This window comes from Telopea speciosissima, chromosome 11 (genome assembly GCF_018873765.1).
Source record: "Telopea speciosissima isolate NSW1024214 ecotype Mountain lineage chromosome 11, Tspe_v1, whole genome shotgun sequence".
NCBI classification, from domain to species: Eukaryota; Viridiplantae; Streptophyta; class Magnoliopsida; order Proteales; family Proteaceae; genus Telopea; species Telopea speciosissima.
The window spans coordinates 34,758,444-34,781,898 of record NC_057926.1 but is presented as its reverse complement, the minus strand read 5'-3'; positions in this window follow the sequence as shown (position 1 = coordinate 34,781,898).

Here is a 23,455-nt window from a genome sequence, read left to right as displayed (position 1 = left end):
TACCTTCTTGCCCCGGAGTCTGCAAGCGATATGTGCCAGGGCGAATTTGCTTGGAGACTATGTACGGGCCTTCCAGCTTGGTGCTAATTTTCCTTGTTGCCTCGGCTGGGATGCGCTGAGTTTTCTGAGAACAAGGTCCCCTTGACGAAAATGCCGCTCTTTGACTCTTGAATCATAGTAGCTTGCCGTCTTGTTGGTACGCCGCGTTCGGAGTAGGGCATTTTCTCGGACTTCATCGAGGAAGTCCAAATTGGCTCGCAGCCCATCTTCATAGGTCTTCTCATCGGTTGAGCACTCGGTATGATGAAGCCATAACTTCAACGGTGCGAGGGCTTCGGTCCCATAAGCGAGGCGAAATGGACTCTCCCGTTGAGTTCTTACATGTCCGATATGCCCATAGGACGCTTGGGAGTTTTTCCACCCATCTTCCCTTGGCCTCATCCAACCTCCTCTTAATGCCGGCAAGTAATGTTCGGTTGGACACTTCTACTTGTCCGTTTGCTTGTGGGTGAGCTACCGAGATGGGTCGGAAGTCAATGTGGAAGTGCTCGCAAAATTCTCGGAAGGCCGGGTTGTTGAATTGCGCGCCATTATCAATGATGAGAGCTTTGGTAGCCGAACCGGTAGATGACCTTATCTCGGAAAAATTTTTCCATGTTCTTCTCAGTAATGGTGGCAAGAGGCTCGGCCTCGACCCACTTGGTGAAGTAATCGATCGCCACTACTACGTATTTTCTTTCTCGATCTTTGGGGTGAAATCTCCGAGAATGTCCATTCCCCACATAGCGAATGGGATTGGGCTGGCATTGAGGTTAATTTTGTTGCTTGGTCGGCTTGGGATTGGCGCGAACGGTTGGCACTTCTCACACGTCTTCACGTATTTCATGGCCTCTTCCTGCATTCTTGGCCAATAGAATCCTTGCCGAAGTATCTTGTATGCAAGAGCTCGGCCGCCCATGTGACTCCCGCATATTCCCTCATGCACCTCGGCTAATGCATACTCGGCCCCCTTCGGTCCCGGACATCGGAGAAGAGGGGCCGAGATTGCCCCTTTGTAGAGTACTCCGTCGATCATCGAGTACTTGGAAGATCGGATCTTGACCTTCCTTGCTTCGTCTCGATTCCCCGGGAGCGGGTCATTTTCCAAGTAGTTGACAATGGGGTCCAACCAGGTCGGCCCATCCTCTTCAATGTGCTTTATGCTTTCGTCTTGTAAGGATGGCTTCTCCAATATTTCTATGTATACTGACCGGCTCGGATATTGGAGGTCGGCCTCGGCCAACCTAGATAAGGAGTCCGCCGTGGCATTCTCTTCTCTCGGATTCGAGTCATCTCGAAGTGTTCGAGCTCGGAGATCAGATCTCGGGCTCGACCCGGTATGCTATCATCCTTTCGTCTTTTGCCTCGTAGTCTCCGTTGACCTGGTTGACCACGAGTTGGGAGTCTCCTCGCACCTTCAACCGCTTTATGCCCATAGCTTTGCTTGACTCAAGTCCAGCTAGAAGGGCTTCATACTAGGCCTCATTGTTTGAGGCGGGAAACTTGAACCTTAGGGCATATTGGACCGAGAAAGCCTTCGGGGCTTACGAATTAGGCCGGCCCCGCTTCCTCCGAATTGCTTGAGCCGTCAACATTCATTGTCCAAATCGGGTCGGCCGTAGCCCCGACCTCTTGGGTGTCTTTTCTTCTCCAACCTCATGTTCGGGCCCGTGCATTCGCAATGAAGTCGGCCAGGGCTTGTCCTTTTATCGCCGTCCTCGGTCGATAGCTTATATCGTATTCACTTAGCTCAACTGCCCAGAAATCAGCCGTCCGTCGCGTCGGGTTTGTGTAATATCTTTTTGAGTGGCTGGTCGGTCAGTACCACAATCGGATGAGCTTGAAAGTACGGCCTTAGTTTCCTTGCAGCCGTGATTAGGGCGAATGCTACTTTCTCGAACCCGAATACCTTGTTTCGGCATCAACAAGAACGTGGCTGACATAGTATATCGGCCTTTGAGTTTGACTCTCTTCCCGATCAACACCGCACCGACCGCTACGGGAGTGGCGGCTAAGTAGACTTGAAGTTCCTCCTTTGGTTCAGGTCGGGAGAAGAGGCGGGTTCTCCAAATATTTCTTCAGCTCTTCAAAAGCTTCTTGGCATTCGGATGACCAGATAAAATCTTTTGGGTTCCGGATATTCTTTAGGGCCTTAAAGAACGGTAGGCACTTGTCGCCCGATCTCGACATGAATCGCGCCAACGCCGCCACACGTCCGTTTAGCCTTTGTACCTCTCGAATCGTCCTTGGAGGACTCATCTCTTGGATGGCTCGATTTTTGCGGATTGGCTTCGATGCCTCGACAGAGACCATGAAGCCGAGGAACTTTCCGAGGTTACGCCGAATGCACACTTGGCGGGGTTCACTTCATCCGGTTTTTCCTCAATACGCCGAAGGCTTCTTCCAAGTCGGCCAAGTGGTGCTCGACCTTCAAACTTTTCACCAACATGTCGTCCACGTAGACTTCCATGTTCTTTCCGATCTGCTAGCGGAATATATGGTTCACGAGGCGTTGGTATGTTGCTCCGGCATTCTTCAATCCGAACGGCATGACCTTGTAGCGTAAATTCTCTTGGTCAGTTCGGAAGGCCGTGTAGACTCGTCCTCCTCATGCATCATGATTTGGTTGTAGCCGAGTACGCATCCATGAAACTCAGCATTTCGTGACCTGCCGTGGCGTCGATCAAGAGGTCGATCCGAGGTAGTGGTACTCGTCTTTTGGGCAGGCCTTGTTGAGGTCGGTGTAGTCGACACACATTCTCCACTTCCCGCTCGGTTTAGGGACCATGACGACGTTAGCCAACCAGGTCGAGAATTTCTCTTCTCGGATGAAACCCGATCGGTGAAGCTTCTCCACCTCTTCTTTGATTGCGCTTTGCCGATCAAGTGCGTAGTTTCTTCTCTTCTGCCGGATTGGTTTCGGACCGGATCCACATGGAGTCGGTGCTCAGCTATATGTCCGGTATGCCCGACATGTCAGCGGCTGACCAGGCGAGACATCGGCGTTCGCTTTTAAGAAAACTCCGAGCCGCCTTCTTTGATCTTTATTTAGTAGTGATCCAAGCTGGACCACCTTGGTTGGGTCATCTTCGCTGAGATGAAGTGGGGTCAAGTCTTCCACGGGTCGCCCTCTTCTCTCGATAAGCTCATCCCGCTGATCCTCGGGAGATGTTCGACGCACATGGCCATTCCTCGAACATTACCCTTGTTTTGCTTGACGAAGGTAGCATAGCACTCTCGTGCCTTCTTTTGGTCGCCTCGGACCTCGTCGACACCGTTCTCGGTGGGGAACTTCATCTTCAAGTGAGTCGGGAGATGATGGCTTGAGGGCGGTCAATGACGGACGGCCAGTATGGCGTTGAAAGCCACTACCGACCGTACCACCATGAATTTGACGGGATCGTCGCTGGCGGGGAGCTTGCCCAATTGTGACTAGTAGATCGATCGAGCCCTTGATAGTTGCCGCCACTCCCGAGAACCCGTGAAGCCAGGTTCCTTCGGGCTTAAGCGCTCGTCGCCGGCCAATTGTCGATGCGCTTCCAATGACATAAGGTCCACGGACGCGCGGTATCGACCAATACATGGTGTACGGGTCGTTCGCAATTTCTACCGCACCACTAAAGCATCGTCATGAGGTAAACTTACACCTTCGAGGTCGGCTTCCGTGAAGGAAATCGTCACCGCGGGCTTGAGTTTCTTGGCGGTCATCTCGGCTACTCCGGCGAAGCGGCGTTTGCCTTAGCCTTTCGAGTACTCTCTTGCCGGGCCCCCGAGGATAGTGTATATGGGGGCTCCCTGTCATTGCTCGGCCCGGATCCGTCCCCCTTTTTCTTGGCTCGGACCTTGTCATCGTCTCTTTCAACTCGCCTGGTTTCGGCCTTAGGCTTGGCTCTTCTCTGATCTCGGTCATCCGGCCGCCGACCTCCACGGTCTTCTCGGCCTCCTTTGACATATCTCTTCAAGTGGCCGCTTTTATCGGCTCTTCGATTTCTCTTTTCAGTGATAACAATCTTCGTGTCGTGACCGATGTCCTTATGGAATTGGCAATATTTGTTGGGATTCCGAGATGACCCCGCTTGCATCGGTCGGGTCGGCGGATGTACCCCCAGCTTGTATTTGCATCGGGATCTCCTTGCGAGATGCATTCAATGGCGTGTAGTCGGGGCTCGAGCTCGATCCGACCTGTCGCTCCTGGCGATCCATCCTTGGCCTTTTGTCTTCTCTTGGTCGTCTGTTGTCGGCCTTTTCTTGTCGGTACGACCTTCGTTGCCCTTCCGGGCTTGGAGGACCTCGGCCATATTTGCGAACTCGTTGCACCTCTCCAAGAGCTCGGCCAGGTTTCTTGTCGGCTTCGGGCCAAGTCCTTGATAAGGTCCATGTCAGCCAATCCGTTGCTCATAGCCGTATGGGCCGTGGCCTCATCCAAATCCTTGATATCTAAGGATTCCTTGTTGAAGCGGGAGACGAATGCTCGGATCGACTCGTCGGGCCTTTGCTTCATGCTAAGGAGGTTGACCGTGGTCTTCTTATGTTTCATACTACTCGGAAGAGCGTGACAAAGGCTCGCCAGAGTTGAGCGAACTTTTTATGGAATCGACGGTAACCGGAAAACCATGAGGTCGCCGCGCCCTTGAGGGATGCGGGGAAGGCTCGGCAAGAAATGATCTCGGTTCCCCGTACATGGTCATCATCGCATTAAAGTAGTTGATGTGATCTGCCGGTCGGCCGTCCCGTCATACTGTCGAACGGGGAGGTTTGAAACCGTGTGGTAGCGGCGCGGTCATGATCTCGGGAGGATAAGGGTGACGCCCGACCAAAGAGTAGGCGTCCGGGTCGCTGTTTCTTCAACCTCCACCTGCTCGGCCAATTCTCGTAGCCGCTTCTCCAGCTCGGTTTCCGGTGCTTGGCCAACCGGCTCCTCGGCCCGGGGTTGATAGGATCGGTCATCCCGCTGTAGTCGGCCATTATGGTCAGCTCGGTCCTCATCGTCCTTCCTTGTTCTTTTTTCTTCTTGGAAGTTGGACCCTCGGGGACTCCCCGTTGTTCTTCTCGGGAGGTGAGCTCGGACGCCGGGGAGTATGACGCGATCCTTCTCCGTGTCTCGATGCGCGCCTTTCAACCGGGTCTTTCCTATGTTCTCGGAATATCCTCGGCGGTTCGTCCTCTCCGATCCGTCCAGAAAATACCGACCTCCTTGCTACTGAGCCGCTGGTTCAATTTCATGCCTGTTCGCGGGCTTTGGCGATGTTCTTGTTCACCCCGTCGAGCGCCTCTCTGGCGCGGGGTGGAGTCTTCGACGAGACGGATGCGAGGACGCAGCCCGACTCGGCTCGGCCCTACGCCGGCCACCATTTTGCTTGCAAGTTTCTTTCGGCGCGTCTTGAGGCTGGAGGGAGCGCGGCGGCGGCGACCCATCAGCCCGCCTCGGGCCATCTGGTTCATGAAAGCGCGCAGATCTCGTTGGTGTGTAGCATCTGCGCTGCAAATCCATAACTGTCGATTATTTGCCGGGCTTCGGGTCCAAACTCTCCGGCAAGGGTGGCGGTGCGGTAGGACATTCCCGTCCAAACTTGGCTCGGCTGTCCCGCTAGCCGCGCCGTGGTTAGTGCACCTCCCCGTTCCCGCTCTCTGGAGGTGGAATGGTGCCCGTGATGGGCTGCGCACCACCGCCCTAGGGGTCTTCGCTACCCCGCCGAGAGGCCGGGGCGGTGATCGTCTCGGCCGGCACAACGGGTTGCGGCTCCTCCGTGCGGGAAGTAGAGCCATGCTGCCCTGACCTCGTATGCACCATTATTAGTGTTCTAGGAATTGGCGAAACGACGATGCTTGCTGATGTCGTTCCCACGAGACGGCGCCAAATGCATTGCGTGTGAAAACCTCCGTACTTGGTTCGCTTTGTGGATGAACTCCGCAAAAACCAAGCAATGAGCGCAAGAGGGCGGTGTGGCTCGGCCTAGGACTCTCCGATGCTCAAGTCGGGTCTTCAACGCGACAACAGAATCTGCGTAGTAAAAAGCAAGATCCGGAATAGAGCTCCATACACGGTATTTATAGAGTAAGGAGGAGATGAGACGGTTGGGAGAGTCCTAGTATGGTAGGAGTCCTTCTTTCGGAAGGTTCTCTCGCGTAGAGCGGAGTGGAGAGTTATTTTCGGGGTCGGACTCTTATTAAGGTAAGAGTCCATGTAGAGTGTGATTCTCGTGTTGTCTTGGGATCGTGGCTCGGTCCTTATCCGTGATTCTCGGGATGTGATGACGTGGCCCGGAGATCCCCGGTGGGGTGCTATGGGAGCCTCAATGGAGGAGGGCTCGGCCAACGAGGTCGGCCCGTGGGGTCGGCAATGGAGGTCGGCCCGAGAGGAGGTTGGTCTCGGCCATGAGGTCGGCTAGGCGTCCCTGGCTGACCGGTATAATCTCGGCCTCAGTTACCGGCCAGCTCGCTCAAACCAGGCTTTGTCAGGTGACTTATCGGATATGGGGTCGGCCCAATTTCCTGCTCGGCCCAACTCGGTTCTCGGACTGAGGTCGGGTCGGCCACGTGGCAGCCTCTGATAGGTGGGGTGTTTTATGCCTCATCAGTGAACACCAAGAAGATTGATCGAGGTACGTACGTTCCGCTTCTCTTTCCATCTTTCTTTCTTTCTTTCTCTCTCTTTCTCTCCAGAGTTTGACACCGGAGCCACCATTGTCACCTCTATCATGCTTTCGTTCACCTGATTCGACACCGAAAACTGTAGGTAGCAGAAATTATTGTTACTTGAGTGAGTGACGATCATTGGCCGTAATCCCAACAATTTCGAACCCAAATAAGCTGGTGAGAATGCCTCTAAGCTTAATTCCGTGGAATAAAGAACGCCGGTGAAGTTGTAGTACTGATGGGGATTGCTTCCTCACCCACTAGAACTCGACCTCGTCACGTAGTAAGAAGATTGCAGTCGAATGGTACATACGTGGAATGATAGATGGGTTTAGTTCTTGGTATCGGGTTGATACAGAGCCGGGTAGAAAACTGAATCTCTACCATATTCCTACCCGGCAAACCCCACCTTGCACCTCCGTTGATGATCAAGACTTGGCCATTGAGTTTTTGGTGTAGCGTTTCTTAATTTGTTGTTGCACTTGCATCCCATTACTTAATGTTTACGTATTTAATGTTTTATTGGTTTTTTTTTTTTCTTTTTTTCTGAATTCTTTGTAATATTTCATTCAAGTCTTACGCGTGTTTATCGATTGTTTGAGTATCAATTTATATTTTTCTTCATTCAGTAGAATTCACCATTTTTATTTTATTTTATTATGGTCAGAAATAGAAGAAGAAGAAGAGATGAAACGACCAAGGGACGATGGATTTCAGTCTTGCCTGACTTCAGAGGAAGAGCAGCTTCTCTTTGGCGGCGGATTTCATTCTGACATATGGTGGTTGGATTTGGCACCTAAAAAAGATGATAATGAAGAGATGAATAAATTTCCAATAATGGGGCTTCCATCTATTCCCATGTATGATGATGACATATCGATTTCAGATGTCATACACGACTTTGAAGTTTCCAGCAGTAAGAAGCCACCACCACCACTAGAAGAACATATAAGTTCTGAAATGCCACCACTAGTGATAGAAGAGATGAGTTCTGAAATGCCACCACTACTGGAAGAAGAGATGAGCAGCGAAATACCACCACTGGAAGAAGAGATGCCAATGAAGCGATGAAGTTTCCTATAATGGGGCTTCCATCTATTCCCATGTATGATGATGACATATCAATTTTAGATGTTATACACAACTTTGAAGTTTCCAGCAGTAAGAAGACACCACCACCACTAGAAGAAGACATAAGTTCTGAAATGCCACCACTAGTGGAAGAAGAGATGAGCAGTGAAATGCTACCACTACTGGAAGAAGAGTTAAGCAGCGAAATACCACCACTTGAAGAAAAGATGAACAGTGAACTGTTGCCCACTTCGGCTGCTGCTAGCAATTTTGTTGTTAACAGTACCACAGAGTCAAGTTTAGTGTAAGGAAAAGAGATGATGGAACCAATTGAGAATGGATTTCTTAAGCCATGTCTGACTTCTGAGGGTGAGTTGATACCCTTTTGCAGATTTCTTTGTCACGCATCATGGTTTCATTTGCCGCCAGAAAATGAAGAGACAGAAATGTTAGTGGGGTTTCCATCTATTTCGAGGATCATCGATGAATAACAGCAGCTACTTTCAGTTTCAGATATAGAGACGAACTTCCAAGTTCCCAGCAGTAAGAAACCAAGGTTGCAGCTGGTAACAGAAGAAGAAGAGATGGAGATGGAAGTTCCATCGGGGTACCATTGTTGTCCTACGGATAAAGAGATCATTATTGATTATCTAGGTAACAAGTTGAACGGTGGAAATATTCCTACAAATATGGTCAAGGAATTCGATGTTTACACCATAGAGCCATGGTTACTACCAGGTACTTATGGAGTCATTTTCCTTTTTCTTCTTCTTTTTAGTCTTTCTTAAAATACCCTTTAATTAGCTAGTTTTTCTATTTATCCATCCCATTGCATTCCTATTAGCTATTAATGATTTAAATTTACATGCATGTATCGGTTTTTCTTAACAGGAGCTGAAATGGTTAGTTGTGGTGCCAAGAAATCACGCTATTTCTCTGATACCTTGAGATTAATCTCTGCAAAAGGTGGGTCAAGACCTCATCGTACAGCCGGTAATGGCTTTTGGAGGGCTAGTACAGGTGACAAATCTGTTACAGACACACTTGAGCAGCTGAGGAGCACGATAGGTTACGTCAAGCAATTGATGTATCACATGTTTGCTGATGATCATGGCAAACATTCATGCAAAGAAAGTAAGAAGACCAACTGGATAATGCACGAGTACAGGCATACAAAGGTTCGTATTATAATTAATTGCCTTGATGTTTCTTTCTAATCTTGCTTTGCTTTAATTAATTAATTATTTCATCTTGTCTATGTTTTTTGATATTATATGATCAGATTCTAACTAACCCAAATGTTGTGTATTGCGTAACAGTCTTCAGTAATGGTGGTTTGCAAAATAAAGAAATACAAGACAGCAGCTTCATCAACATATGGGCTCGAATACTCAAATGAACAAAAACAATGAGTTTTGATTTGTTAATTAATGTTTAATTCCTAGCTCATTTTGTTTCATTTTTGTTTGTTTTTTTTTTTTTTCCGAGTATGTATAGATTTTCTAATGAAGGTAAGGCTTTTATGTCCCCCTTCTTAGGTTGTAATTAAATATTTCTTTTATTAATAAATTAATAGAGGTACCGCCCTCTTTCTCTAGATTGTTGCTCTAATAAGCTCTGTCTAATACTTCATTCCATGTCTTTTGGATGCCAATTACATTTTTCTTATTTTGAATTGTTTTTAGAACTTTACTCCTTACCCTTTACATAATTGTGATGTTAGTTGCACTAGTTCTACCCAAAAAAAATAATTAATTGTAGCAGTTCAATTTAATATATATTTTCTATTGTCCTAAATAACTTTGCTTATTTCATAAATTTACAGGAATTTTCTTCCTTCTATTTAGATCCCAACCATTAACCATACATAAGGGTGTTAAATGGTTCGATTTCAATTAAACAGTTCGGTTTAAAATAAATAAATAAAACTCATCATAATACAAAAAGGAGGAGGATTTTGCACGCCACAATGAGTCAAAATGAAAGTTTGGTCTCACCTTTCATTATATCAGAGGGCACACGTTGTGCATTTCTTTTTCCCTACTTGTTCCCTAAAATAAATACTTGGTCCAAGTGGTGTCCCATAGGTACCCCTTTGCTTCACTTGCCCTGGCTCCATTTGCTTTCTTCTTGGAAAGGTACCACTTTTATTCAATATTGTCTCAAGTCCTCGATAGATGTGTTCTCATGAACTTGTATATGTTTGGTTTTATTGAGTTATTTCCCCTCATTGTCCCTTAAAAATGTCTAAGGAAGAAGGCACCTCTTGAATGATGTATATGCATATTGTATATTGAAAACAAGCCCTTTGTTTGATCCTAAAGTTTAGTGCTTGTATGTGTCCATACCCATTTTTTGCCATACATGTATTTACTAACTATAGCGGCATGGCCACCTGGCGTGGTTTTTGCTTTTTCCTTAATTTTAGAGAGGTTCCCTTGGCTGTTCTGTTTTAGATTTTTTGCAAGATTATCAATAAGCAGTGTGGGCTTGAATTTTCAGTGATTGGCACCTAAGAAAAATATAGAAATTTAATAATTATGAGGTGCGTCTTTTTTGAACATTCTGGCCTCCCACAAATTCAGATAAATTTTGTTTATCTCATTATTAAGCTCTGTTTTTTTTTTTTTAAGGATAATTATATTATGGAAGAAAGTTCTTGATGGGTGAGTACCGCTCATGCCCCAAACATAGAGGGAGGTGAAATGATGGCCCACCCCCATGAAAGGCATAAATCCATTTGATATGGGCCGATCCGGATTAGTAATGACAGAGACTGATCCCATAACCAATTCTGATTCCCAAAACCCTGCTCCTTAATCTAAAGAGGAAAAAATTGTAATTACCTATCAGACCTTATTATCCTTCTTTGCAAATATCTAATTCAGTTTTTTTTTTTAATTATTATTTAAGATCACATGGCTGTTTATAGGGGTGCAAGTTTTTGACCCTATCGGCTTGAACCCGCCCTGCGCCCGAACAGGGGCTGGGTTGAGATATATGACCCTGAGGGCAGGTTAGGGCTGGAAATTTCTGGCCCTGAGTCAGGGTCTGGACGGGCTAGGGTTGAGGCCTCGGGCTAAGCCTTGCCCGGCCTGGCCTGTTTTAACTTATACTGGCCTGTTTTAAATTTTATATATATATATATATTATAAACTTTAAACGTCACCCACATTTTGTTATATAATATATTATATATGAAGACACTAAGTGATATAATAAATTTTATTACAGTGTTATTTTATGTAAAATTGATAATTTTCTCCCCGGCCCATTCAAGCCCATGCATTTCCTTCCTTTCTCCATGATCAAGGCCAATCAGGGTCAGCCCGACCCGACCCGACCCTGAGGGTGAGTCAGGGTTGGATTTTTCTAGCCTTGAGACAAGGTCGGGTCAGGTCGGGCCTAGGCCCAGCTAGGGGTACTTAGGTTTGGGCTAGGGTTCTATAAAGTCCGGTCCAACCCGACCCTATAGCAGCCTTAGCTGTTTATCTTTTTTATTCCTACTCAGTTCGAACTTCCACTAATCATAATTAACAAAGATTTACAATTTTGCATTGCAGCCACTGCACCACACACCAACACTATTCAGCCATGCGGTAGCATTACTCCCAATTCTTACAACATTTCTTGTTACGTTCCCCTTGTACCATTTGCACATAGGTTGGGGAGGAAAGAGAAAATAACTTAAAAGTTTGATTTTTCTTTGAAGAGTATGTTGAGGAATTTATGTATTGGACGAAGAAAATATGAGGTGCATGGGAGTTCATAGTAGATAAGAACTTTAAATGGCAACACCGGCTAGACCATCCTCTATGTTGGAGAGAGAGTAAAGAAGCTAAATGGTCCCTGAGAGACCCCAACATAATTAAATAAATTTTGTTGGTGTCTAGAGCAAAAATATATTTTATGGGAGAAAGAACATTGCTTGGTCTAGTGGCTCCTAAGACCAGACACATGAGCGTGCGTAATTATTGTCCAACTCCTCATAAAATAAAAAAAATCCATTCGTGTTGTTGCTTGTGCGTGTGCTCTCCTTGGCCCTCACGCTAATGTAGAGGCTACACGATCAAGCAGTGATCTCTTGTTCATATTTTATAGGGTAAATTACAGATCACCCCTTGGTTTTCAATCGAAACTCAGATCACCCCCTGGTTTTTGAAAAAACTCAAATCACCCCCTAGTTTAGGCCCCAAAATGACAAATTAGTCCCTAACGTTAGTTGTATGCTGTTAAGTGATGATGTCAGCTAGTTAACTTTTTTGAAAACCCTAAACTACCCTTGAGAAGAGTAAAGTTACTATTTTACCCTTGATTCTAAAATACCCAACATGTATTTTCCCTTTTTATTTTTTTATTTAAAACAAGGAATCCGAGAGGGAATATTCCCTCTCATTCTTCCCCAAATTGCTAAAGCTCTTGCAACGGTGACTGAGTCACCTGAGATCTCTCTGTCCCTGCTCCACTTTCCATCTCTCTCTCTCTCTCCCCCCTTTGTTAAAACCCTAACTCCATTCAGTAGCTGGAATGAAACCGTCGACCTTTGCACTTGGTACGGCGTTTCATGCAATCGTGGCCGCGTTTATCGCCTCGTTCTGGAAGGACTAAACCTCCGTGGCAGTTTCAAACCGTTAGCCTCTTTGAATCAGCTTCGCGTTCTAAGTCTCAAGCAAAACCGTCTCTCTGGTACCATTTTTGACCTCGCTAACCTCTTTGCACTCAAGCTTCTTTTCCTCTCTTACAGCCAGTTTTCTGGCGAGTTTCCGTAGTCCTTACCTTCTCTTACCCGACTTTACAGTCTCGATCTGTCTTACAACAACATCTCCGATCAGATTCCGGTCACAGTCAATCATCTCACTCACCTCCTCACTCTACGCCTTAAAGGAAACCAATTTTTTGGCCCGATTATAGGTTTGAATCTCCCTAATCTGCAGGACTTCAATGTGTCCAGTAATCAACTCACAGGAGCCATATCGACGTCCCTCTCCAGTTTCCCCCAAACGTCGTTAACAACCCAGTTTTGTGCGGTTCACCATTGCCGAGCTGTAAGAGCATGGCACCGGAGGGGGCTGTGACGTCGCCAATAAGTCCAGTTAAAGGAAGTCCAACGGTTATCTCATCGTCTCCTGCGGTTTCTGTGCGCCAACGCACAAGGAAATGGAGAACGGAGAGTGTCCTCTTGCCGCTGCAATCGATCAGGAAAGGAGACGGAGAAGATGAAAGGAGCAGGGGTAATTTGAGGTTAAGGTTAAAATTGTCTTTTCACTTTTTGGTTTGACTTAAGACAGTCATTTCAATGTTGAAGATGAAGGGTAGTATTGTAAATTTAATTCTAATGTTTTAGTACAAGGGTAAAATAGTCATTTCACACCAATAACTAACAGTAGACTAACACCGTTATTGTAGAGGGTGACATTTGAGTTTTTTCAAAAACCAGGGGGTGAACCGTTATTGTAGAGGATGACATTTGTGACAATCAAATGATATATGCATTGAGAATCTAGTCCAACACTACTTAATTAGTAACTTGGGTGTCTGGTGCAAGCCCTGCATGTCATTCAAGCCAATTGTAGTGGAAGGACATTTGAATTCAATACTTGGAAAAATATGGCAAGTAAAATCAAAGTGAAATTGAAATTTTGCATGTGTTTAAAGGTTCTACAAAGGTTCCGAGCTGAAATCTTTTGTAGCCTAGATGACCTACTCGATCTAATCTCAAGGAAAAACAGTGTGACTCACCTTACCCCAAACCTCCCTAAGTGAAATGTATGACAATTTTCCAACTCAGAGTGGAATAATAAAGTTCAAGTGTGGGGGAATATATGAAAATCTCATAGTAAATTGTTTTCAATTTTAAGCGGCTGCACTCTTTTCCTTGGCCAAGGTATGGATTTACAATTGAATTTTGGGTGTATATTCACTGCAAACACCCACGAGACTAAACTCGTCCACTAGGGGTAACCTTGGGGTTTAAAGGCTTATTGCATGTGCTAAATGCAACCGTGATTCCTACGAAAGTGAGTTAGGATTTTTGCATTTTAGGATAGGTATTGTTTTGTTTACTTGAGGATAAGCAAAGTTCAAGTGTGGGGGAATCTGATGAGTACATTTATGTGTGAAATCTTAGGGCATAAAATATGCATTTTACCACATTGAACAGAACTACTCGGGTATTTTTCTGTGTTTTACAGGTTTTAGGTTATTTTATGCTATGTTGGACTATCGGGCACCATATCTCCCAAGTTACACGTAAAGTGGTCCAATATCTTTTCATGGTTGCGAAGAGGACGGAATTCTGAGCAAGGTGGACCACTTGCATGCCAAGTACGCATTCGTTTATGTCATCATGTCAACATATGGGCTCGAATACTCAAATGAACAAAAAAAATGAGTTTTGATTTGATAATTAATGTTTAATTCCTAGCTCATTTTGTTTCATTTTTGTTTTTTTTTTTTGTTTTTTTCCAGTATGTATAGAATTTCTGATGAAGGTAAGGCTTTTATTTTTTCGCTAAAGGGTCATTGCATTAAGGAAAAAGAAAGAAAAAAGGAAAACAAACCAAGGAAAAGGGCGAAGCCCCTTACAACGAAGGAAACAGCGATGTTCCCCTTCTTAGGTTGTATTTAAATATTTCTTTATTAATAAAATAACAGAGGTACCGCCCTCTTTCTCTAGATTGTTGCTCTAATAAGCTCTGTTTAATAATTCATTCCATGTCTTTTGGATGCCAATTACATTTTTCTTATTTTGAATTGTTTTTAGAACTTTACTCCTTACCCTCTACATAATTATGATGTTAGTTGCACCAGTTCTACCAAAAAAAAAAAAATTTTAATTGCAGCAGTTCAATTTAATATATATTTTCTATTACCCTCAATAACTTTGCTTATTTCATAAATTTGCAGGAATTTTCTTCCTTCTCTTTTAGATCCCAACCACTAGCCATACATGTAATAGCATAAGGATTATATGTTATCTTGGCAGTGCCATTCATTACCAAATTGTGGGTAGCAATACAGATACCCTATCTTTATTCCATTATATTAATTTGAGGTTACATATGTTGTTAGACTTATTTGCATTATTTTTCCTAGTGATTGGTTATGAATTAACAGCTGACACTGCTTTGGATCATGGTTTGAGTTACTAGTATCAGATTTCCCGATACAGTTGATATTGCATGGTTTTGAAGGTTAGAGATACAATAACCTGGCCAATACCATATTGGTGAAACAATACGAAAAATGAGTAAAATAGTGTTAAAAAAAAAATCAGTGATAAACTTGTCCGATATGGTCGATCCATAATGATATCATTTTAGTATCATATCGATTTTGCGATACCCAATCTGATACCGTGCACTAAAACCATGCTTTGAATAGAGTGGAATGAAGAACAAGAGTTTGTGCAACAGATAATCATATAGTTTTTTTTTTTTTTTTGACAGAATAGATGTCATAAAGTTCAGATACTACTTAAGGTAGTGCTTTAATCTTGACCATGTCTTTTCTATCCAATGGTAGGAATAGACATATTCTGTGATCTGTCTACGTGACAAAATATATACTTTGTACCATCAAAAAAATAAATAAATAAATACTTTGTGATACTTGAAAAAAAGGGGCTGACTGTGTGCAAGATCGCCTTCGATGACCAGGTGACTCGTCAAATACAAGGGGTTTTATGGTATTTCCATGGGGTTTTTGTCCCTATTGGTCACTGTCGAGACATAACCCCCTGAAATGACCACCTCACCCCTATAAAATGAAAAAATCCCTCCCTGGTCGATGCCCTTGTGAATCGCCTCATTTACCTCCATCCCCACGCTGGTACAAAAGCCACGTAACCTTTCTTTTTCCTATATTTTTACTGCCCTGCCCCCATGAAATAAAAAATAGCATCTATGTTGATGCTCCTACACACATTCTTATTTGCCCCTGTGTTGGTGTAGGCGCATTGGCACAAGTGCTACATGGGATAAAAATCCTCTCCAATTCTTCAATCTGGCAATGCCACCACTGGAAGAAGAGATGAGCAGCGAAATACCATCACTGGAAGAAGAGATGAGTAGTGAAATGTTGCCCACTTTGGCTGCTGCTAGCAATTTTGTTGTTAACAGTACCACAGAGCCAAGTTTAGTACAAGGAAAAGAGATGATGGAACCAATTAAGGATGGATTTCTTAAGCCATGTCTGACTTCTGAGGGTGAGTTGATACCCTTTTGCAGATTTCTTTGTCACCCATCACGGTTTGATTTGCCTCCATAAAATGAAGAGATGGAAATGTTAGTGGGGTTTCCATCTATTCCAAGGATCATCGATGAACAGTAGTAGCTACTTTCAGTTTTAGATATAGAGACGAACTTCCAAGTTCCCTGCAGTAAGAAACCAAGGTTGCACAGCTGCTAACAACAGAAGAAGAGATGGAGAAGGAAGTTCCATCGGGGTATTTCATTTTTCTGCCTACGGATAAAGAGATCATTATTGATTATCTAGGTAACAAGTTGTTGGTGGTGAAGATGTCCAACACTCTCACAAAATGGCGCAGGCTAGAATGGGTGGAGGGCGTGCCAGAACCTTTGACGCAGGCTCAAATGAAATGGGGTTGTTGCCTATCTGATTGTCAACCAGGGAATGTAGGGTTCCCTCGTGCCTGAGTTAACTCTAAGGACCTTTGGGTTAGACTTTAAAGGTGACGGTCTCAATGGGATTTACTAAAAGCATGCACAAATGAACAAGGAGTAGATAAAGACAAACACAGAATTAAATAACTGATTCAACAATGGGAAAGTACACCAACCGATTACAAGTCAGACCAAACCGTTGGAGATGAGTGAATTCCCTGACCCTTCTTCTCACTGGCTGATCTAGTGATAGTAAGCACCCCTCCCAAATGTAGACAAAGAAGACTAAAATGGAAAGCTAACAAATGGAAAGCTAGTAAATGCTAAAAAGGTAAATGCCAAGAGTTGTAGTTGTAGTGTGTGTCCATTTTTGTCCTACGGATAAAGAGATCATTATTGATTATCTAGGTGACAAGTTAGACGATGGAAATATTCCTTCAAATATGGTCAAGGAATTCGATGTTTACACCATAGAGCGATGGTTACTACCAGGTACTTATGGAATCATTTTCCTTTTTCTTCTTCTTTTTAGTCTTTCTTAAAATACCCTTTAATTAGCTAGTTTTTCTATTTATCCTTCCCATTGCATTCCTATTAGCTATTAATGATTTAAATTTACGTGCATGTATCAGTTTATCTTAACAAGAGGGTTTATCTTAATAGGAGCTGAAATGGTTAGTAGTGGGGCGAAGAAATCACTCTATTTCTTTGTTACCTTGAGAATAATCCCTGCAAAAGGTGGGTCACGACCTCATCGTATAGCCGGTAATGGCTTTTGGAGGGCTAGTACAGGTGACAAATCTGTTACAGACACACTTGAGCAGCAGAGGAGCACGATAGGTTACGTCAAGCAATTGACGTATCACATGTTTGCTGATGATCATGGCAAACATTCATGCAAAGAACGTAAGAAGACCGATTGGATAATGCACGAGTACAAGCATACAAAGGTTCGAATTATAATTAATTGCCTTGATGTTTCTTTCTAATCTTGCTTTGCTTTGATTAATTAATTATTTCATCTTGTCTATGTTTTTTGATATTATATCATCAGATTCTAACTAACCCAAATGTTGTGTGTTGTGTAACAGTCTTCAGAAATGGTGGTTTGCAAAATAAAGAAACGCAAGACAGCAGCTTCATCAACTTACAAGATTGTGTAGGGAGTGCAACCTCTCCCCCAAGGTAATTGTCTTCTTCTATTCTTTTTATTTTTATTTTATTTTAGAATTTTAAATTGTTTCTCATTCTCAACTTTGAGTTTTATCCTAGGCAAATTAGGTCCTTAGTTTTTAGGTTCATTCTATTTATAATTCAATGTTTCTCGTGTCTAGATGAATGTTTAGGACGTCAATTTTGGTAGATGCATGTGTTAGGACCATAGTTTAGCTTAATCCATCACTTGTTACACTTTCGCCTTACGTGAGAAAGGTAAAATAGAGTGGCTACATCTCCCTATGTTCGACCCGTACGCTTGCGGTATTTTTTTTTAACTCAAACAAGTTTTTGGTGCCGTTGCTGGGGAGATAATTGTCCATTTTATTTTTCCCTCTTGAGTAAATCGAAGTGATTTTATTGTATTTTGTTTTGTTTTCTTAAAAAAAAAAAAAAGAAAAAGAAAACCTCATCTTGTTTCTCTTCTGTTTCAAAGGATGTGTGCTCAATCCAAAATTTTTCATATGCCCAAACCCAGCCAATCTTGGTGTATCTCATGGGATTTCATCACTTATCACGCTGCCCCTTGATTAGTTTGGGTGGTTTGGATTGGCATGTGACCTATTTTTAGAGGTGACCAACTTTGATAACAGGAAAGCAACATAGTGAGTGCCATTGTTTGGAAACAAAAACGTATAGTATTCCTCCACTCTACATCAGAATCCACTTGGAGTTGCACGTAGGTGGCTAGTGAAGACTATACGGATTCCCTTGCTGTCAACCTATATGTCAACCTTATAGCTTTGGAATCATTGTTTCAACCTTCGAGGGGCTGATGCACCAACTATCTTGAGCTCCCTCGTGTTTTTAGTATTTTTTCTAGTCTTTTTATTTTTCTTTATAATTAAAAAAAAAATAATGAGACTTCTAAATCGGTTTAGGTGGCTAAAGGGTGGACCCGTGATTCAACCAACCGTCTTGCTAGAACACCATCTTCTCCTCCACCAACTTTGACCATGGTTGACCAACCTCAGCTTAGGACTCTTAAGTATAGGTTCTACCCTAATAGGGCTGCACAGCCTTCCTGCATCAGTCTACCAGTTGCTACAGGAAATAATTATGAACTCAAGACCAACTTCATTTGTAAGTTGCCCCATTTCCATGGGATAGCCAATGAAGATGCTTATCTCTTCCTTAGGATATTTGAGGAGGTTTTTGTTCCTATTAAAGTCCAAAATTTGTCTGAGGATGCAGTTAGACTTCGGTTCATAACCTTTTCTCTAAAAGACCATACCGAGAAGTGGCTCTATGGACTGCCGACTAATTCCATTACTACATGGGATCAGTTTACAATTGTCTTCTTGAGAAAGTTTTTCCCTCTTCATAAAACCAATAAAATTAAGAGTGACATTCTTCAATTTAGGCAGAAACCACATGAGTCCTCTAGATTCATGGAAAGGTTCAAGGATCTCCTATTAGAATGCCCTCACCACGGTATTGACTTATGGCAAATTTACCAAATCATTTATGAGGGCATTGACTTTCAGACCAAGCAACTTTTAGAGTCTATGTGTCCTACCGAATTTACCTCTTTTAGTGATGAGAATGAGGCTTGGACACTTTTTTCCAACTTGGCTGATAAGAATAGGGAATGGGAATCCACCCAAGGGTCTGAAAGGACCACTAAGGGTTACTTCATTGAGGGTGTACCAGCCAAAGAAGCTAAACTTGATAGCCTCATCAAAAGGTTGGAATTCATAGTCCCTAAGGAGCATGTCCCAGTTAACCAAGTCAACCATGTCTCCATATGCATTTGGTGCCATACACCTGGTCATCTTATAGAGGAATGCTCCAACACCTTTGCGGGTACTTCCAACACTGAGAATGTAAGTGCTCTTTACAAAAATAATTCATATAGCAATACTTACAATCCAGGATGGAGACATCACCCTAATTTCTCCTGGAATCAAGGGAACCAAGCAGGCCCATCTAACTTTCACCATCAAGGCCAGCTTTGTCTCCAAAGGCCTAATTTTGCACCACCAAACCCAAGTGTGTCTCCTCATCCCCTTCCCCCTCGTCCTCATTTAGGACCTCCAATGAATTCTGCTAGGCCACCTCTCTTTGCACCTTATCAGCAACCCCCTAGGTTTACAAATACAGGAGAGGCAGCAAAAATAAGTGAGCTAGAGAAAAGCATGGCCCTTCTCATGACAAGCCATAATAATATGGAAAAGCAACTCACCCAGCTTGTTACAATCATGTATGAGAGAGAAAAAGGAAAATTGCCTAGCCAGCAAGAGCTGAATCCTAGACATCAAGCTCTAACTCAGTAAGAAAATCCTGCTCCTCAGCTCTATGTTGCACAGGGTCAACAACATCCAGGGCCTCCCAACCAGATTAATGCGGTATATGCCTTATGGAGTAGCTGAGAGTATCAACAGGTTAGTACCCCTCAGTCTTTACCATCTAACATTCCTGTTGACTCTCCTAATAAGGCCATTGTAGTGCCTCCTATTCCAGGTTCGTCTGGTGAACCTGAAGATATCAGTAAAGAGAAACCGGATGTGCAACTTGAGAGAGTCTTTGTTCCTAAAGCCCCCTTCCCCAATAGACTCAAAGCCAATAGGAAAACCGCTGATGTGGATAAGATTCTAGATGTGTTTAGGCATGTGCATCTAGCTATCCACCTTTCTTGCCAGCAAAGAAAACTTTCTTAAAAAAAAATCTTTACTTGGCTTAAGCTTGGAGATTCTAACACCAACTTCTTTTATTATTCCCTCAAGCACTATATTAATTGCAACACCACCTCCTTTCTTATGAGTAGAAATGGTGTTATCCTAAACTTTGTGGAGGAAATAAAGCATGAGATTTTTTATCATTTTAAGGACATATTTAGGCCTTCTCCAAGTTAGGTCCCCTTGCCTGCTAACACCCTAGACAAATTCCTCTCTAATAACCAACAAAATGTAATCAGAGCTCCTCCTTCCATTAAAGAGATCATTGTTGTCATCAAGTACTGTAAGTCAAACAAGTCTCCAAGCCTTGATGGGTTTATTGTTGAATTTTTCCTTTCTACTTGGGACATTGTTAATGATGACCTCTTTAAAGCTATTCAGAGTTTTTTCATTAATCCTCATTAGATTAAGTTAGTAAACTAGAACTTTATCTATCTTTGTTTTTTTTGCTAAAGGTCAGCAAAGAATATGTTAAAAAGAAAAAAGCTACAAAAGTTTAACGTGTACGCATACCCAGACGAATACAAAAAACACCAAGATAGGGAGGCCATCCTACCCAAACAGAAAAGACTCCAACGAGGGGGAGAGCCCACTGAAAAAACCTATACCAAGGGCGGCCTAAAGCATCATCCAACAAGGATGAATTAACTAAAGAAGGAAAATCAGAGACCAAAGAGACAGAAAACCCAGATTTTGCAGCTGATTTTGCTAGAAAATTTGCTACAGGGTTAGCCTCGGTACAAAGACAAAACCTTATCTATCTCATTCCCAAGATTCTTGGCCCGGAATATGTTATTGTTTTTAGGCCTATCTTCCTTTGTAACATCGTTAACAAATTCATAGCTATTATCCTTGCCAGCAGACTCTTGTAATTGATAGCTTTATTAGTGACTCCTAAACTGTTTTCATTTCTGAAAGATGTATTGGTGATAACATTTTGTTATGTACGAAGCTGGCTAGAGATTTTGATAAAAAATAAAAAAACCACACCCTGCTGCCCTAATATGAAGCTTGAGATTCATAAAGCCTTTTACTTCATCAGATGGGAAATACTTCAGAGATTTCATGTCTCACATGGAATTTTCCCATGTCTTTATCACTTGGGTCCCTGCTTGCATCTCTTCAGCCAAATTTCAATCCTCGTCAATGGTTGTCCTTCAAGATTTTTTGGGAATAGGATTGATATCAGGGAGGGCTGCCCTATGTCTCCCTTCTTCTTTTCTCTTGCTTTAGAGGGAATCTCTAGATTGTTTGAAAATATGGTCCATCTCAAGGCCATTGACTTCTTTCCCAAATGTCAAACCCTTCCACTTGTAGAACCTAACATGATGCAGTGAAGAATAGAAACGCAAACAACAATCACATAATACGCACAAGAATTTACGTGGTTCGGCAAGATTGCCTACGTCCACTATGAGATGAGATCTATTTCACTATCAATGGAGAATAGGGTTACAGTCGCTCATCCTCACACCTCTCTTAGATTTTTGTTACAGAGAAAGAACTCTCGCCATAGGTTTATAGTGAAACCCTATCCATGAAATTTATCGAAATACCCATATAGTCCTTAAAACCTCAATAATCTCCATCTTGGCTTGAATTCTGACCATCCACCTTGAAGATACATTGTAGGTGCCTCCATCTCCTCCTGTACCTTTTGAAAGAAAGATACAACACCACACCCCACAAACATCCGGGGTGCTCCCAGCAGTCTATCAACAATGAGTGATGTTGATAAAGTCCAAGCAGTGCTCGAACTTCTCTATGGTAACTGGCTTGGTAAACATATCTGCAGGATTGCTGTCTGTATGAATCTTCCTCAAGTGAATACTGCCTTCTAACACAAGCTCCTTGATCTTATGAAATCTCACATCAATATGCTTTGTACTTGCAAGAAACACTTGATTCTTTGCAAGACGGATGACACTCTGACTGTCACAGTGTACCACCGTACCTCCATGCTCCAACCCTAACTCCCAAACCAATCCAATCATCCAAACTCCTTCCTTGGCTGCCTCAACCACTACCATGCACTCTGCCTCTGTAGTGGACAATGCAATTGTAGGCTGAAGCATCACCCTCTATAAGATGGGTCCACCAGCTAATGTAAACACATAACCTGTAGTTGACCTCCTTCTATCTAAGTCACCGGCATAATTAGAATCTACATATCCTACTAGCTCTGTGGAACTTCCCTTACCACTGAACATAATACCCAAACCTGTAGTCTTGCTCAGATATCTAAAGATCCACTTAATTGCATTCCAATACTCCTTCCTTGGATTACTCATGTGTCGACTAACAACAGTGACTGTATGACACAAATCCGGCCAGCTACATACCATAACATACATGAGGCTCCCAACTGCGCTAGCATAGGGAACCAGAGACATCTACTCCACCTCCTCATGTTTTGTAGGGCATTGCTTTTCATATAATTTGAAGTGGCTAGCTAATGGAGTGCTAACTGATTTAGCCTTTTCCATGTTGAAATGCTCCAACACCTTTTTAACATATTCTTCTGAGTTACCCAAAGTTTACCTGCACTTCTATCTCTAAGGATTTCCATGCTAAGGATCTTTTTTGCAGCACCAAGATCCTTCATATCAAATTCAACACTCAACAAAGACTTTAGAGAGATAACTTCATGTTTATTCTTGGCAGTAATGAGCATGTCATCAACATAAAGCATCAAAAGAATAATAGAGTTATCGTCTGACACTTTATAATACACACAACAATCATACTCACTTCTTGTGTAGCCAATTTGCACCATGTAGGATTCAAAGCGCTTGTATGCCTAGGAGATTTCTCTAGACCATAAAGTGACCTATTAAGCCTATGGAGGCTCCACACAGCAGTCCATCATCAGAAGTCAAGACACCAAAAACTCAACACCACTGCCTCATCTTGTCTTTGCCAATGACCTGATAATTTTTGAAAAAGTAAACCTTAAAATGGGCAGTTAGGTATGCTCTCTCCTTCAGTCTTTTGCTGCTATCTTTGGTCTCCACATTAATAGAAGGAAGTCCACACTCTTCCTAGCTAGCTTCTCTATTGAGACAAAAAAAAAATCCTTCGAACTCCTGGGGATTCACTGAAGGGAAGCTTCCTATCAAATCCCTGGACCTCCCTTTGTCCTCCACTAGATTTTCCTTTGCCCTTTGTTCCCTCATCCTTGATTCTCTCAAA